General features: G+C 34.7%; 1 pseudogene; it reads right to left on the bottom strand.

The window, feature by feature from the left end:
- Window positions 1-15738: 15738 nt before the first annotated feature.
- LOC149181717 (phospholipase A1-Igamma1, chloroplastic pseudogene) lies at window positions 15739-16908 on the bottom strand (annotated as a pseudogene).
- Window positions 16909-17225: the final 317 nt, after the last annotated feature.

The raw sequence follows: 17225 nt of genomic DNA, 5'->3' as shown, positions 1-17225 counted from the left end.
CTTTGCATATTCATCACCATCATTTCTATCTAATTCTATCTTTGTAAGCGTGGCTATTTGCATACACAGTTCATTTCTAAGATTGTAGAAGATGGATTATTGGAAACAATGAGCCAAAGCAATAAGTCATCTCTGAAGAGATTTCTCACCTTTGGACTATGGAAGACTGATATGTTTGCTGAGGGTTCTTGTGGAAGAGTATTGAAATTACTTACGGTTATATGAATCTTTTGGTAGATCTGACGAGAAGACAAGGGTTTCTGGTATTTTTGGTTTCTTCATAAAGGGTGTCGTTGGGTTTCAATTTGCAAGATTATTTTCCCTGGAAAAATGCTGGTAGCATGGATCTATAGTTGTTCTCCATATTACTCAATTATCACGATGATTTTCCTCTGAAATACTCTTTGGTGAATTTGAATTTTCAGTGTTAGATTTTGCTGGTGATAAATCTAACAACACTGATGGTTACAGGTGTTTGATTTGTCATTTCTGAAATCTAATCATCTTTGCCAAAATCTGAGGAACGAGTTTTTTTTCAAGGTCCTTCTACCACGAATCCTTCATCAAAGAATGAATTATATAGAGGCGTAATAATTGAAATCGATTCCTGATTCCATGAGCTGAAATTGTTTGAAGCAGATTGTCCATTGAAACTCCCATCTCCATCTTTGTCTATTGAATATCTCCAGCTCTTGTTTCTCAATAAGTCTGAGCATTATATTGACCTCAGAGCTCACTGTTTTAATATCACAATTGGTTACTCATAGTGTACATTTCCCCTCAGAAAATAGAAAGGAAGCAATGTACAATTTTGTGTTGTCATGCCTCAGTAGCAAACTTAGAAGCACCATTACTTGAGAAGATCGAGCTTTTCTTTGGGTATCTGTGATATTTATATTCAGATTAGGAGGCTCTACCAGTTTCTTCTCTTCAAGTTGTGATCCTAGGTCTGAAGCTTCACCAATAGCACTAATAGCTAAAGACCTTGACAGAGGACATAAACCTTGTGTGACAGATCCTTGACGATTTGTTGATGCTGTAAGAGTAACGCTGATTGCATGACATTGACTTACGCATGACTGTAACAATGATAGCAATGAGCATCCTATTGATTGGTTGTATATTGCATATTCATCACCCTCATTTCTACCTAATTCTATCTTTGTAAGCGTGGCTATTTGCATACACAGTTCATTTCTAAGATTGTGAAAGATGGATTATTGGAAACAGTGAGCCAAAGCAATAAGTCATCTCTGAAGAGATTTCTCATCTTTGGACTGTTGAAGACTGATATGTTTGCTGAGGATTCTTGTGGAAGATTATTGAAATTTCTTACGGTTATATGAATCTTTTGGTAGATCTGACGAGAAGACAAGGGTTTCTGGTGTTTTTGGTTTCTTCATAGAGGGTGTCGTTGGGTTTCAATTTGCAAGGTTATTTTCCTTGGAAAAATGCTGGTAGCACGGATCTGTAGTTGTTCTCCATATTACTCAATTATCACAATGATTTTCCTCTTAAATACTCTTTGGTGAATTCGAATTTTCAGTGTTAGATTCTGCTGGTGATAAATCTAACAACACTTATGGTTACAGGTGTTTGATTTTTCATTTCTGAAATCTAATCATCTTTGCCAAAATCTGAGGAATGAGGTTTTCTCCAAGGTCCTTCTACCACGAATCCTTCATTAGAGAATGAATTATATAGAGGCATAATAATTGAAAGCGATTCTGATTCCATGAGCTAAAGTTTTTTGAAGCAAATTGTCCATTGAAACTCCCATCTCCATCTTTTTCTATTGAATATCTCCAGCTCTTGTTTCTCAATAAGTCTGAGCATTATATTGACCTCAGAGCTCACTGTTTTAATATCACAAGTGGCTACTCAGAGTGTACATTGCCCCTCAGAAAATAGAAAGGAAGCAGTGTACAATTTTGTGTTGAATATTTCGTAGTTAATATTTTTCCACAGATTTTGGATCTGAAACATACGTAATATCTCTATAAAATAGATGAAAAAACATATGTCATATCTCTATAAAACAGATGAAAAAAACATATCTCTATAAAACAGATGAAAAAAAGGACAAAGGTTTCAGTTTCGGAGAGAAAAAATTACTGTGTAAATTTGAGATAAATTGAATCTGATTGGACCAAAAATTCTTGATTTTATGGTCCAAAGATTCTTGAGATGCTACTTTCCTATCTATTTCTTTATGTTGAATTTTTTTCTTTCTAGGTGATTTTATTTTATATGTAATCTTCAATCTTTTATCGAAAGTAAATATTTTGAAATTTATCATTGATGTCTTATTTTCTTACAATCAAATACTTTCATTTTTGGAAAGCAAATATTTTAGAATTTCTCATTGATGCTTTATTTTCTTACAATCAAATACTTTCATTTCCTTCTAAAGCTACTTTAGAATTCATCCTCGTTGGATTCTCTACTATAGTGGACTATCATCCCCATTCAACTTTCAACTACACCGATAATCTAAGAAAGTTTCATCTATCCTGCTTTTAATATCTATATCCAGGTAATGGAGGATCTATCAGATTTCTTTCTAATTATCATAACTCCATGCCCAATGGATATTTCACTTTGTATTACAACATTTTAAATCTTATCGTACATAATATCTAGCCATTATACTGATTAAATAACGAGTTACTGAGGTGACACAGGGTGACTGAGTTGTGAGAGATAACTCTCTCTAAGCTGGAAAGGTCCACTTCCAATCTAAAAACTAATTCAATGTTACCTTTGGATTTTCCTTTACACAGCACGGTAAAATTCCCAGTGATAACATGTACTTTAAACCATTAATAATAAATTCTACTAATTACCACAATTAAAATGATGTACTTTAAACCATTAATGTAAATGTAAGTACAAATTCTATTAATTACCACCTTTAAAATGACCTAATAACAGATAGTGGGAATATTGGGTGGAACACACTTGTTATAATTCTATTAACTCCACCCATTTAAAAATTCAATTACCATTATTGATATTCATTGTTAGATTCACTGGAATGTAACTTATGGTTAAAAACTCTGCAAGTTACAACCTAATATGAATATTCACCATCAATCTCAACTCACTCTGACCCTTCAATATATCAAAAGTGTAAGTTGACTTTAAGTTCTATGTATGTTACAATATGGTATGAATATAGACCTTCAATCATGGGTCATGAGAGCTGTCAGATCCAGTGAAAGTGTAACTTGCTTTTAAACTTTACTTAATTTTTTATGTCTTATGGAATTTGGATATTTCTTCACCTTTCACCATTGGATTATTAGATCAAGAGCTTTGGGTTAATGTGCTCACATCTTCTATTCCAATATGGAATAGCAACCATCAAATTTATTTCAATTTTCACTATTTGATCCATTAGATCAGCAATTCATTGTTATGAAGCGTTTAGTATAACTTTCAATATGATATTATGGAAATTGATCGCAACTTTTTCATCGCTATTGGAACTATCAGATCGACTGGTTTGTCACAAAATGACCTCTATTTTACATTATAACGTATGATTTTAGTTATATACACAGTTCATTGCTAAGATTGTAAAAGATGGATTATTGGAAACAGTGAGCCAAAGCAATAAGTCATCTTTGAAGAGATTTCTCACCTTTGGACTGTTGAAGACTGATATGTTTGCTGAGGGTTCTTGTGGAAGAGTATTGAAATTACTTACGGTTATATGAATCTTTTGGTAGATCTGACGAGAAGACAAGGGTTTCTAGTACTTTTGGTTTCTTCATAAAGGGTGTCGTTGGGTTTCAATTTGCAAGATTATTTTCCCTGGAAAAACGTTGGTAGCACGGATCAGTAGTTGTTCTCCATATTACTCAATTATCACGATGATTTTCCTCTGAAATACTCTTTGGTGAATTTGAATTTTCAGTGTTAGATTTTGCTGGTGATAAATCTAACAAAACTAATGGTTATGGATGTTTGATTTGTCATTTCTGAAATCTAATCATCTTTGCCAAAATCTGGGGAATGAGGTTTTTTTCAAGGTCCTTCTACCATGAATCCTTCATCAGAGAATGAATTATATAGAGGCATAATAATTGAAATCGATTCCTGATTCCGTGAGCTGAAATTGTTTGAAGCAGATTGTCCATTGAAACTCCCATCTCCATCTTTTTCTATTGAATATCTCCAGCTCTTGTTTCTCAATAAGTCTGAGCATTATATTGACCTCAGATCTCACTATTTTAATATCACAAGTGGCTACTCAGAGTGTACATTTCCCCTTAGAAAATAGAAAGGAAGCAATGTACAATTTTGTGTTGTCATGCCTCAGTAGCAAACTCAGAAGCACCATTACATGAGAAGACCGAGCTTTTCTTTGGGTATCTGTGATATTTAGCTTCAGATTAGGAGGCTCTACCAGTTTCTTCTCTTCAAGTTGTGATCCTAGGTGTGAAGCTTCACCAATAGCACTAATAGCTAAAGACCTTGACACAGGACAGAAACCTTGTGTGACAAATCCTTAACGATTTGTTGATGTTGTAAGAGTAACACTGATTGCATGACATTGACTTATGCGTGACTGTAACAATGATAGCAATGAGAATCCTATTAATTGGTTGTATATTGCATATTCATCACCCTCATTTCTATCTAATTCTATCTTTGTAAGTGTGGCTATTTGCATACACAGTTCATTTGTAAGATTGTGAAAGATGGATTATTGGAAACAGTGAGTCAAAGCAATAAGTCATCTCTGAAGAGATTTCTCACCTTTGGACTGTTGAAGACTGATATGTTTGCTGAGGATTCTTGTGGAAGAGTATTGAAATTACTTAAGGTTATATGAATCTTTTGGTAGATCTGACGAGAAGACAAGGGTTTCTGGTATTTTTGGTTTCTTCATAGAGGGTGTCGTTGGGTTTCAATTTGCAAGGTTATTTTCCCTGGAAAAATGCTAGTAGCACGGATCTGTAGTTGTTCTCCATATTACTCAATTATCACAATGATTTTCCTCTGAAATACTCTTTGGTGAATTTGAATTTTTAGTGTTAGATTTTGCTGGTGATAAATCTAACAACACTGATGGTTACATGTGTTTGATTTGTCATTTCTGAAATCTAATCATCTTTTCCAAAATCTGAGGAACGAGGTTTTTTTCAAGGTCCTTCTACCACGAATCCTTCATTAGAGAATATATTGGTAAGTCTCAAAGATGTCGACTTGAACAACGTTTCATGAAGGACAACATAAAACCGATATCACAATTCATTCATTTCATTATCCCCACTAATTCGTCACATGATAAAATGAGAAAATCTGAACATCTTTTAACAAATATAACACTTCAATTGGAAGACTATATCCAGGAATACTCCAGGAATACTGAAACCATGATCGAAGACACAAAAGAATGATCAAACAGAACACATGCCAACTTATAAGACAAAAAACATCATAGACTCTTTAGCTCATGATGTTGAAGGCAGATGGAAATCAGTGCAGAAGGCCACCCCAAATAGTCATGATCGAAGCCAAGAAGCAGAAAAACCCATTCATAGATACAATGATAACGTGCACGCCAGGAGCTATGACAGTCCAATGATCTGACAGGTTCAAAGCATGGAAAATCAACCTTAAGGAAGCCACAAATAACTTCACAATAAAATATAAAATATAAAAGCCTGCATGTCGCCTTCTTCATTACCAAGAATTGACCAGTGTACATCGATAATCAACAAATTACAAGGACTCACCATGCAATGTAAAGTAGTCCACAACTAAAGGATCAGTGGAAACAAATTAGCTACATGTATGCCTTTCATCAAGTTTCCTTCAACAGGCATCATTCCAGGCAGAGATGTTCCAGGCCAAGTAGCCGCCGCTGGTCCAAAATACCTGCTGAACAAATCCTTGTTTCAGCTCAGAAAATGATTGCTTATTACAAGCAACAACAAAACAACATGATCAACATAACAGGGTAGAGAGATGTTCATACCCAAGAGCAGATAAGGCTCCAGGCCACCCTGCTACAGCCATGGATATGGGTGAAGGTCCAACAGCTCCATTGGTGGAGCAACTGACAGCACATGAAGCTGAAACGGCAAGAGATGGAACATCTGATGGAACCCGGCAGTTAGAAATATGATGATGTATATTAGTATGAAAACGTGACCATGACAAATGGAAGAGGTTTTTTAGATGGAAAACAAGCAAGAAAACAAAATCCATAAATTGGATTTTCAGATTAATCTCTTGTCACTAAAAGCAAGTTCACTAACCAGGTTTCTCTTGTTTCTGCATTCTTGAATCAGTCTTGGTGATTACCTCCTGCTTCTGTGGCAATAATTTGCTTGAATCATTATCGTTTCCTCATATACTGTCTACCTGACTTTCTTCCTTAATGTTTTCCACCTTTATATGTCTTTCAACAACACTTCCCTCTATGAGGTCTCCCTTACAAGAGCTCTTCTCCCCTTCTTTGTACTCTGAACTATCTTCCCTTCTCCTGATCTCTTACTTTATCTACTGGTATAGATTTGCCTTCAAATGCACTGATGACTCCCATTTGTTACAATCACAAAGCAGAATTTACACGAAATACTTCAGCAATGACATGCATTCTTACCTAAGTGGCTGCAATAAATTTTTATACACTAATATACTTCATCCTTGTTATAGGCAATTTATCCCATATTTCAAAAAACTACTACACAACGTTGGATGCAGAAAGTGAAGCACTCTTACAGTTCCTTCTGTTGGCAATTCAGTAGTGGCTCTGTTTGCCGCAACAACGGTACTGTCAATCTCTGAAATGTTAGCTTCTTTCTCTGGAGGTACCTGAACAAAAACCCATCATATAGTTATTTAGACCACCTCCCTATCTATCGGGAAAATCAGAAATTAAAAGTTGATTGAATTGACAAAAAAACATACCATCAGGTCTATCTCCATTTTCTCTAAAGAAGTAGTCTTAGCATCCACGATTGAAGGAGAGCTATCCAGACAGAAATCCAACAAAGCAGCTTAAGGAACTGGAGGAAAAAAAAATCCTAACTATAGGAAATTGCATGCATGTGCATCTGTGTTCTGAAAGACTTACATCACTGGAGATGCAAATTTCCCTATTGAATTTTGAGATGCTACTTTCCTATCTGTTTCTTTATGTTGAATTTTTTTCTTTTTAGGTGATTTTATTTTATATGTAATCTTCAATCTTTTATTGAAAGTAAATATTTTGAAATTTATCATTGATGTCTTATTTTCTTACAATCAAATACTTTCATTTTTTGGAAAGCAAATATTTTAGAATTTCTCATTGATGCTTTATTTTCTTACAATCAAATACTTCCATTTCCTTCTAAAGCTACTTTAGAATTCATCCTCGTTGGATTCTCTACTGTAGTGGACTATCATCCCCATTCAACTTTCAGCTACACTGATAATCTAAGAAAGTTTCATCTATCCTGCTTTTAATATCTATAGACAGGTAATGGAGGATCTATCAGATTTCTTGCTAATTATCATGACTCCATCCTCAATGGATATTTCACTCTGTCCTACAGCATTTTAACCCTTAATATCCCTAATATCCATACCCAGGCAATGGAGGATCCATCAGATTTCGGGCTAATTATCATGACTCCATGCCTAATGGATATTTCACTCTGTCCTACAACATTTTAAATGGATCCATTAGATTTCTTGCTAATTATGGATATTTCATTTTGTCTTACAACATTTTAATTCTTATCGTACATAATATCTAGCCATTATACTGATTAAATAGCGAGTTATTGAGGTGACACAGGGTGACTGAGTTATGAGAGATAACTCTCTCTAAGCTGGAAAGGTCCACTTCCAATCTAAAAACTAATTCAATGTTACCTTGGGATTTTCCTTTACACAGCCCGGTAAAATTCCCAGTGATAAAATGTACTTTAAACCATTAATAATAAATTCTACTAAGTACCACAATTAAAATGATGTACTTTAAACCATTAATGTAAATGTAAGTACAAATTCTATTAATTACCACCATTAAAATGACCTAATAACAGATAGTGGGAATATTGGGTGGAACCCACTTGTTATAATTCTATTAACTCCACCCATTTAAAAATTCAATCACCATTATTGATATTCATTGTTAGATTCACTGGAATGTAACTTATGGTTAAAAACTCTGCAAGTTACAACCTAATATGAATATTCACCATCAATCTCAACTCACTCTGACCCTTCAATATATCAAAAGTGTAAGTTGACTTTAAGTTCTATGTATGTTACGATATGGTATGAATATAGACCTTCAATCATGGATCATGATAGCTTTCAGATCCAGTGAAAGTGTAACTTGCTTTTAAACTTTACTTAATTTTTGATGTCTTATGGAATTTGGATATTTCTTCACCTTTCACCATTGGATTATTAGATCAAGAGCTTTGGGTTAATGTGCTCACATCTTCTATTCCAATATGGAATAACAACCATCAGATTTATTTCAATTTTCACTATTTGATCCATTAGATTAGCAATTCATTGTTATGAAGCGTTTAGTATAACTTTCGATATGATATTATGGAAATTGATCGCAACTTTTTCATCGCTATTGGAACTATCAGATCGACTAGTTTGTCATAAAATGACCTCTATTTTACATTATAACATATGATTTTAGTTATATACACAGTTCATTTCTAAGATTGTAAAAGATGGATTATTGGAAACAGTGAGCCAAAGCAATAAGTCATCTCTGAAGAGATTTCTCACCTTTGGATAAGGCTCCAGGCCACCCTACTACAGCCATGGATATGGGTGAAGGTCCAACAGCTCCATTGGTGGAGCAACTGACAGCACATGAAGCTGAAACGGCGAGAGATGGAACATCTGATGGAACCCGGCAGTTAGAAATATGATGATGTATATTAGTATGAAAACGTGACCATGACTAATGGAAGAGGTTTTTTAGATGGAAAACAAGCAAGAAAACAAAATCCATAAATTGAATTTTCAAATTAGTCTCTTGTCACTAAAAGAGCAAGTTCACTAACCAGGTTTCTCTTGTTTCTACATTCTTGAATCAGTCTTGGTGATTACCTCCTGCTTCTGTGGCAATAATTTGCTTGAATCATTATCGTTTCCTCGTATACTGTCTACCTGACTTTCTTCCTTAGTATTTTCCACCTTTATATGTCTTTCAACAACACTTCCCTCTATGAGGTCTCCCTTACAAGTGCTCTTCTCCCCTTCTTTGTACTCTGAACTATCTTCCCTTTTCTCCTGATCTCTTACTTTATCTACTGATATAGATTTGCCTTCAAATGCACTGCTGACTCCCATCTGTTACAATCACAAAGCAAAATTTACATGAAATACTTTAGCAATGACATGCATTCTTACCTAAGTGTCTACAATAAACTTTTATACACTAATATACTTCATCCTTGTTATAGGCAATTTATCCCATATTTCAAAAAACTACTACACAACGTTGGATGCAGAAAGTGAAGCACTCTTATAGTTCCTTCTGCTGGCAATTCAGTAGTGGCTCTGTCTGTCGCAACAACGGTATTGTCAATCTCTGAAATGTTAGCTTCTTTCTCTGGAGGCACATGAACAAAAACCCATCATATAGTTATTTAGACCTCCTCCCTATCTATCGGGAAAATCAGAAATTAAAAGTTGATTGAATTGAAAAAAAAAACATACCATCAGGTCTATCTCCATTTTCTCTAAAGAAGTAGTCTTAGCATCCACAATTGGAGGAGAGCTGTCTAGACAGAAATCCAACAAAGAAGCTTAAGGAACTGGAGGAAAAAAAAAAATCCTAACTATAGGAAATTGCATGCATGTGCATCTATGACCAACTCACAGGCCCTCCGCATAGTAAAAATATGGCCTAGCATTGACAAATGCTAGCTCCCATATATAGAAACAAAGCAAAACAACTAAAGAAATAACTAAAAACTTGCATAACAAAACCACCACACCATAATGCAAATCAACCAAAAGCAAGCCAAATTCACAAAATTAAGGAAGAAACATTAACAAGTGATAATAAGAGCACATCAACCACTTTAACTTGGGTACAATACCATGTTAGCAATGATTATCTAATCACACTAAATATCCATTAAAAGATTGAAAATATATTTATATAATGTTACATCATACGTAATCCATTAAGAAGTTGAAAAGATATTAGTGTAATAGATTAGTTAATACCTTTAATGTCATATTATTTTTATATTAATTTATTTACGAGTAAGGAAAATAAAAGTATAAAATTATTATTATAAACCTAATATATATATATATATTAGATTTATATTAATTATCAATATAAATATAATTATTAGTTTTATGTTTTTTATTTTATTAGTTTTATTTTTATTAAGAAAAATGTTAAATATAACAACATTTTTTCATACTAGGATGTTTATATGGGAGTCAAGTATATTTCTCAACCTCAAATATAAAATATTCACATATTTAACTCTTACACATCTCACATTTAAAAAATATACTCCATACTAAATTAAATAACTAAATTAAATTATATATATTATAAAAATAACATTTAAATATATTTTTTTGGGTTATAATCAAATATATATTATATATTAAATAAAATCACATTAAAAATCCACATTCACATAAATTTTAAATTTTAAAAATCCATATTCACATATAATATAATATTGGGATGTTCCATATTAATAATGTAATTATTAATTAAATTAAGAATAATATAATTAGTTTTAAATTAGATTAAAATATTCATATTTTTGATACCTTTAAATTTAATAAACCAAAGATATTTAAAAGAAAATAATCCCTTTATAGTCTATAAATTCAAAGTTAAGGTTCATTTAAGAAACATGTTTTTGATACAAACCACAAAATATCCAACCATTTTATTTATCTCATCGTCAACCAACCAAACATCCTTGGCACTTACATGTTCAGGGTAGCGGGCCTATCTTCCTTGCAAATTCAATGCTATCACCTAAAATTTCTGCTAATCCATACTGGTAAGTGAACCCGATGTCCAGCAAGTTTCTTGAGGGAAAGGGCACACCATTAAGAACATTGTCTTTGATATGAAATATGCGATTCAAATTCCCAAATAAGCGAATGACTTTTTGAGAATATCTATTTAGAAATGGAATAAACAAACTAAACAAAATATGAAGTAATTGATTACTTGAGTGGGAGGGAGAATTGTGGATAACGTTTAGCACAGAAATCCTCCATTTCTCGCAGAGTGAGAGGTGGAGAAGAACATATATATCGACCTCTCGCAGAGGGATGCTCCATCAAGAATATGTGAGCATTACAAGCATCCTAAGTGTGGACTAATAAAATGGAACCCATGATATCATGAAGCTCCCTTAACCATTCAAAATGTTTAGCGTTGCCTGAGAGATGTGAACATTAATATAAGAACAGAAAAAATGGGCATTTTTCTGTTAATGGCAGATCTCAAAATTATGCTCTTACCCATTGGATACTGAGAATCAAAATGTTCAACATTGATACAGAGATGTGACTTTAATATAAGATTAGATGAAATGAACATTTTTATATTGATTTCAGATTTCATGTATCTTATTGATATGAAACAAAACTATGCTTATACCCATGAGATACAGAGAATCCATAATCAACCTAAACTCAAAGAAATAAAACAATCCATAAGAGAAACACCAAGCCATGAAAATTTACAAAAATAAGATCAAATATCTAATGAACGCATACCATACGTGTGACGAATGGCAACGCTTGTTCAATGCTGGCCGGAAGTGTGGGTGTAAGAAAAGGTCTTGCAACTATAGCTGGAGCTATCGTCACTACTTCAATACCATGATCCTCTGACCCATATTGAAGATTTGCTTGCTCTGCTAATGTTTTTGCTACATAATACATCTTAAAATCAAGTGATTCGTTACTCCTTATTGTTTTGACAAGATAAAAATGTAAATTACATTTTTCTAAATATCAAGAGATTTGCATTTCAAAGTAATTTCAAAATAATGGTTGAGAAGCTCATTTTACAGTCGAGTCAAAATAATGATTGTGTTGGGTAAGAGATTGTGTTAAGAAGCTCATTTTACAGTGGAATATGAAAATTATTTGGGATTTCATCACTTTTTAAAACCGGTCTACATTTATCTAATTCTAAAAAGGAAAATCTATTATGAGCATACAACTTTACAACTCATAAATTTGATCCTCTGCACCCTAACCAGGTAATAAATCCAGATTGATTAGATTTATCTAATTCTAAATCTATTATGAGCATGCAACTTTACAACTCATAAATTTGATCTTCTGGACCCTAACCCTAATAAATCTAGATTGATTATATTTGAAGTTAAAATAAACTTACGGATCTTTTAATACAAATATTTGAAGTGAGTAGTAATAGCGAACTTACCCAGAAAATAGGCTTTTCACGTCTCATGATACCGATTGGGGTCCAGCAAGATTCATCGAGGCAGTCCCTGAATTCGCCATCATCATTAAGTGGCGAGGCTGCAGTTATGGATGATGTGTAAATTACACTCCTCACAGACTTTGCCTGAGTGCAAGTCCTCAAAATATCAAGAGTACCATTCACCTCAAGTTTGATAACATTCGTCTGTGTCTGAAGAAAAAGTACATTAAAAGGAAAAATTTATATCCAAAAAAGGGGTCAAAATCCAGTAATTAGTTCGTTGTTTCCGGAAGTTGTGCATTCGGGTGGTTGTTAAAAAATACATGTGCTTCAATGGCGAAATCCATTGTAGTTGCCAAATGAAAAACGTACTCACAACCCTCAACGGCAGCATGGAAGCTTCCCTCTTGGCGGAGGTCGGCTTTGAAGAGTCTGAGCCTCTCTTTTGCTCCCGGCAGGCACAGAATATGGCGAGTTTTGCTATCGTTGCCTGCAGCATGTGAAATACGGTTGACGGTTCGTATGGACCGTCACGCCTAGCATTGCTCAATTCAAATCAACAGTTAATGATTACCCGATCGTCTAACAACCAAATCGAATGGCACATATTTTGACACGACAACAGTTTGGAGAGTTCATTTCAGAGTGAAACGCCTTACGGCGTAAATATGTAAAGAAATAAATATTCTAGGCAATAAATATGTAAAGTAAAACTGAAAATAGAGCCACATGACGAGACACATCAAAAGGATGGATGGGAAGCTGAATTTTTATAAACAATTCATACTCCAATTTTTATTCTGTGTAAATATAGACACAGTGTGAAACAATTATCCACAATTATTTTCTCTAAATATCTGAATGGCAAAGGAAAAAAATATCACCTAGAAATTCCAAACTTATTATAGATTGATTAATGGAACATTCGAAATAAGAAACTACACCTTGTTATCAATATATCAAAATATGATTTCAAATCTCATGCATTTCTCTCCTATCAGTTTTCATCACATTCATAGAATCAAAGGATCCATGAATTGTGTAAGAACAAATCTAAATGCCATAGTTTAACTAGCTGAGGAATTGTCTGGATTGTTATGGAAATTTAGGTTATATTTAGAAAATATGTGGTAAAGATTTTTGTAAATCCAAGTTGTAGTTGTTAAATTTAAAAATTTTAAGTGTCCTAGATGTTTTTGATGGTGTTGAATCTATTTCTACTATCAAAAATAAAATTCAAACACTGTATCTATAAGATTTTTTGAAATTATTTTGCCCAGATTCCGACCATTTTTGGCCATCCAAACAATTCATCCGCATCCAATTGAAATGGACAAAGGCACAGCAAGGCTATTTAAACAAAAGGATCAACAATTCTCGGAACAATGTAATAAAATCAGTTTTTCTTCAAAGAATGTAATAAAGTTAGTTTTTCTTCAAAGCAATTTACATGCTTTTTCTTTGATTGCGGATTATCAAGAGGACAATCTTATTTTCTCTATATTATAAACTTTGTGACTGGCTTTTATATGTTCAACAGAACTGATAAATTATATATCTTTCATACACACAACTATGAACCTTTATAAGATTTTTTATACCATATTATTATTTTGACATATCTCAGCTGGTACTACGGCCATATATACAACATAAACATGTTTTTAAGGTGGTAGGGTACTAATAACTGGGCAGAAATTATTGCATCTGGGGTTTTTTATACTTGTTTCAGTGGCTCAACATCAAAGATATTCAGGTATTTGGGGATTTAAAAAGTTGCATTGATGGGATAAAAAGGCTCAATTGCTTTCGGCCTCCAATGATGTCATATGGGATGAAATGTATTAAATCCATAAAATTTACCTTTAAGCACATCTCATTTGCACACATTTTCCTAAAACGAAAACCATATTACAGATATGCTTTACACACATTGCAAAACCATATTACAGATATGCTTTCCAAAAAAGGTGTGATTGGAACACCTGGAGTCATCTCCTAAGCTTCATATATACAAGACAGCAGGGTCTACTCCGGCAGCTTTCATATTTTCTAAATTTTTCAGAACTTAGATTTTGAATATTCGAAAGTTAATATGCTGCAGCTTTCATATTTTCTAAATTTTTCTTTGAATATTTGAGAGTTAATATGCTCTTTAGTAGCACTGTTCATGTCTGTAACAGCTATATTTTCTTTTGAAAGATCATATTGACAGACTGTAAATGATTGGAATTTGTTTCGCTTTTTAGTTCCAACATGCCTTGCTAGTCAGAGTCTCGAAAAATGTATTCCTAAAAACTAAACAATTCTCGGAACAATGTAATAAAATCAGTTTTTCTTCAAAGAATGTAATAAAGTCAGTTTTTCTTCAAAGCAATTTACATGCTTTTTCTTTGATTGTGGATTATCAGGAGGACAATCTTATTTTCTCTATATTATAAACTTTGTGACTGGTTTTTATATGTTCAACAGAACTGATAAATTATATATCTTTCATACACACAACTATGAACCTTTATAAGAGTTTTTATACCATATTATTATTTTGACATATCTCAGCTGGTACTACGACCATATATACAACATAAACATGTTTTTAAGGTGGTAGGGTACTAATAACTGGGCAGAAATTATTGCATTTGGGGTTTTTTATACTTGTTTCAGTGGCTCAACATCAAAGATATTCAGGTATTTGGGGATTTAAAAAGTTGCATTGATGGGATAAAAAGGCTCAATTGCTTTCAGCCTCCAGTGATGTCATATGGGATGAAACGTATTAAATCCATAAAATTTACCTTTCAGCACATCTCATTTGCACTCATTTTCCTGAAACGAAAACCATATTACAAATATGCTTTACACACATTGCAAAACCATATTACAGATATGCTTTCCAAAAAAGGTGTGATTGGAACACCTGGAGTCATCTCCTAAGCTTCATATATACAAGACAGCAGGGTCTACTCCGGCAGCTTTCATATTTTCTAAATTTTTCAGAACTTAGATTTTGAATATTCGAAAGTTAATATGCTGCAGCTTTCATATTTTCTAAATTTTTCTTTGAATATTTGAGAGTTAATATGCTCTTTAGTAGCACTGTTCATGTCTGTAACAGCTATATTTTCTTTTGAAAGATCATATTGACAGACTGTAGATGATTGGAATATGTTTCGCTTTTTAGTTCCAACATGCCTTGCTAGTCAGAGTCTCGAAAAATGCATTCCTAAAAACTAAGATACTCTTTTTATATATAAAAAATAGCGAAAATGCATTACTTTCACACATTGATTTGTACACATTCACTATATTGGAACCTCGAAACCCAGAGACTCTTGCACTAGTATGTGGTTAGGAGATGGGATATCCTCGACTTCTCGTTCAGGCTGCACCCATCTTCCATACGAGTTGCGGACGAGGCCCTTGTTCTCCAATTGATACCAGTTCCCCGCCACCATTAACTCTGGCCTCAGCATGTCGGAAGCCTTGTTCACCAACGCCACGTCTCGTTTGGCATCCCCTGATCGGAATGGGGCGCACCAGCTCTCGTACCCATCCAACAAATGAAGATATCCCTCTAGGTTGTGATAATCTGCAAGGTTGAGATTTGGTTTTAGAGAAGGCGAACGTCCATGATCCAACTTGATTTCCACTCCAACGTGAGCGTATGTCCAGGGGAAACGGTCAAGCAACGGCTTCATCAGTCACTCGAATTTTTCCATCCCTTCGTTGAAGATGATCCCGGGCATCTTGGGAACCATGTCCTGTTCGCTCACCACGCGCAGAACCTTAACCCCCATAGCCTCCAATCTGTCTTTGAAAGCCCAGTTGCCCACTCTCGGAGCTCCGAAAGAGAACACAGTCACAGGGACGTTCCTGTCGGGATCGGTTTTCAGCGAATTGAGGCCCTTCGCTGCGACCTCGTAAGCGCTGAGCAGAGCGAGGGCACCGCCGAGGCTGTGGCCGGTCATGGTGATACTCACGTCTTCTCCTTTCTGCGTATACACATCCACCAGGCGGCCGAGCTCCTTCATTGCCTGCTCAGACGCGCTGAGCTTGTTGTATCTCGTGTTGTGGTCCTTTGAGGTATATATGCTCAGAAACCCTCGCTCCACCTTCACTGATGAATTCTCATGCAGGCTACCTACCTCTCCCAGGGGATGGAGAATATCCTGAAAATCCTCCATCCACTCGAGTTGCGTCACAGTCCCCCTCCACACCACCACGATGTCTCGCCTCCCCAGGCGCCTCACCTTCTCGTCTGTGCTCACCGCAACGTATCCAATCCAGTTGGAGTCCCTGCTCCATGTATTGTCGTCCATGGAAGATGGGCGGCCGAACCATTTAGGGAGGTGAATGTCTGACATGGCGTAGAGATACTTGGTGATGTTGTAACCCGTGTTGTCCAGCCCCACCTTATGGAACATCTTGTTGAAATACTGTTGACGGTTCGTATGGAGTGTCGCGCCTGGCATTGCTCAATTCAAATCAACAGTTAATGATTACCCGATCGTCTAACAACCAAATCGAATGGCACATATTTTGACACAACAGCAGTTTGGAGAGTTCATTTCAGAGGGAAACGCCTTACGGCATAATGAAGGGACCAGGCTTGGATTTTCAAACATGGGCTACATGAACATGGTCAAGATGTACAAGCGAGTCATTTGGAGCACTAACCTTTGTCTTTTGAATCAATTTTCACTTGTTGTGTTACAAAGCTTTGTACTATGCTTGTCAATAGTTATCTTCATTGGAAAGGCAACGGATTTAACATGAAAATGTAGTAAAG

This window comes from Pinus tabuliformis, chromosome 3_2, assembly GCF_031772625.1.
Source record: "Pinus tabuliformis cultivar Carrire ecotype Pingquan chromosome 3_2, CPIR1, whole genome shotgun sequence".
Lineage (NCBI taxonomy): Eukaryota > Viridiplantae > Streptophyta > Pinopsida > Pinales > Pinaceae > Pinus > Pinus tabuliformis.
The sequence above is the reverse complement of the archived record's forward strand: the minus strand, read 5'-3'. Positions and strand labels throughout refer to the sequence as shown.